Below are 2,829 nucleotides of genomic sequence, written 5' to 3'. Positions count from 1 at the left end.
AATGATCTATCTTTAGATTCAAGAATAAGTAACACATTCGTAACTTATCCACTGTATTGCAGTGAATGCTTTAAGTTTGTAATACCTGTGTACATGATCGATGCTGCACATTTTGAATTCATATGCATATCCAAAGAATTCTGTAAACTATTTTACATACTAAATTGTCTTTTGTGACACAAAATTGAATTTTGTGGTACAGAAATGAATTTTGTGACACATAATTGACTTTTGTGACACAGAACTGAATTTTGTGACACAAAATAGACTTTTGTCTCACAAAATTGATTTTAATCACAAAAAGATCAAGTCCCATTCGGCGTCCCGAAAGTCAAAAGAAGAAAGAAGAAGGAAAACTTTGGCACAATGGACGAATCGGTTCTCATGGTGCAGACGGATACACCATAACGAACTACGAGTTCATGATGACGACCATAAAAATTTTGTAGTGTTGTCTTTAAACTTGTAGCAACTTAATATAGTCCCAGAACCATAATTGTAAGAAGTCGAGTATGCACAAAAAGTCCGCATACTATCGGCAACCTCTGGCATAACGTATGGGTTGTGATATGAAAACTCTTTGCGCAGTTACCACTGATGAAAGAAAAGTTGACATACGAAAGATGTGTTTATGAAAGGGTTCAACTTGACATGTACCGATTGGAAACCCGGTTTTGTTAAGAATGACAAAGTATTTACCGGTATACCGTAGTTAAACACTTTACAGAAAGGAGAGAACCTACATATACTATTATGATACAGATCTAGTATTAATAAGTACTAATAAGTACATACACAAGGAAATGGAGTGTTTGATAGGTTAAATCACAGGCGCTTGTTTTGTATAAAAAATAATAAGTACAAAGTACTTTGTACTTAATATTTTAATTTTTTTATACCAAACAAGCGCCTGTGGGTTAAATGTTGACATCAATAATTTCAGGTAACTGTAGGTAGCTATAAGGAAGTGTGAAATGTTGGGAGTTCATGCTCACTTGTCAACGGGTGCTTTGGATGGAACAGACCATATTCATTCTTCTTCAGCGTATGATGTCGCTCCCCGTTTTCCGTTGTTCACATTTTAAGTGATTTAGTATTTTGTTTGCTGTCATGTTTCCACAAATTCAGTTTTTACATGAACACGTAATTGTATTATTCTGTTATCTACATTATGTAAAAGCCAACTGAAAATTATATTATACAGTGTATTTGAAAACTATCAGGTCAGGTTCAGCAATTACCAGTCTATAGCTGCAACAAAAGGTGTGTTTGAATAGTATGACTTCAGTGTTTTCAGTTACCAGAGAAATGTAAAAATAAATAAGATGCACAGCTTCCATCATCTCTTAAAAAGTAAGATCTAGGATTAAAGATGTTGATATTAGAAACAATATAACACTTGAGGACAAAATAGAAAAAAAACATGAAATACATCCCACTTATAATTTAATATGCAAAATATAACATACACTGATTAACAGATCTACAGTTTATTTAGCAAATATATAAAGGTTGAAACAAAATATGGAATAGAGATCAAAAAAAGAAAACTAAGTCTTAACATTTAACATAAAAAATATCCTACGACAAACAAAAATATTCTCAAAAACTACACTTTGGCTTTAACAAATGGGACTTGTTTCTAAATTCTTATTTAAGTAAATATTAATAATACTGTCAGGATTTAATTTGTGTTAACCAATCAAAAACACTGAAACTTATCTTTAATAATGTACAGGATAGGACCACACTTAAAATGTAACAATTACACAAATGTAACTGTTTCATCCAGACCTAGGGTAAGGGACTTAACTCTTGAAATCAGTGATATGATTGTATCATATTCAATTTCACCAAATCCTATTACACTTTCATTTAAAACAGAATGAAACCAGTCTAAGTTACTTTGATGCTTACATAAGATTGATGTAAAATGCTGAATACAAACATTACAATGATCTGTAAGAGCTGTGTCCCTTACCTTAGGTCTACCTTCTCAAGATAAACCAGGTGAAAAATTTTAATAACTCCAGTTTGCCGTACACATTAATTTTATGTGAGTAGTTTTGAAATCCTGATTTTATGAGGTCAACAAGCAAATAGGAAATGAGCAAAAATGGAAATAAATGTAAATATACATTTAAAAAAAATGAATCATTGGGATAATATATGCAGAGAGTGGACATCCAACATACAATCAAGTCTGGATTTTGTACCATTTTTCACAATAAAGCTGCCCACTTTTAAAAAAAAGTTAAAATTTACATACAAGTACAGCAAAACTGGGTGGAAATTGTCCTTTAAATTTAATTCAATACACTATTTAGATTGGTAATGAGCACATTCTATTATCAAATTTCCCAAATTTCAAAGACACAAGCAAACAAAGCCAAGAGACTTGTCTTTCTGCAAAGAACTACTGTCACCCTCATCTGGATGATAACTTTAACAATGGATACAACCATAACAATTGTGTTACAACTACATTTTTGTGTGTAACTCTACCCAGTACACATACCATTTAAAAATTTGAGGAGTTCACCAGATGACTTCATAAATTTCATAAAGACATATGTCTATAATTATAAAATAAACTTTCCAAATAAAAAAACACAAAAAATATTATATTTAAGGAGGTAAACCTAGGGTAAGGGACATAACTCATGAAATCAGTGATATGTTTGTATCATATTCAATTTCACCAAAGCCTCTCAAGCTTTCGTTTGAAGCAGAATAAAATGAATCCAAGTTGATTAGATGCTTACATAAGATTGATGTAAAATGCTGAATACAAACATTCCAATAATTTTTAAGAGTTGTGTCCCTTAC

The sequence above is a fragment of the Perna viridis genome, chromosome 3, assembly GCF_037379345.1.
Source record: "Perna viridis isolate PV_CMFRI_1.1 ecotype Kerala chromosome 3, ASM3737934v1, whole genome shotgun sequence".
Lineage (NCBI taxonomy): Eukaryota > Metazoa > Mollusca > Bivalvia > Mytilida > Mytilidae > Perna > Perna viridis.
Note: the sequence above shows the minus strand (reverse complement) of the source record.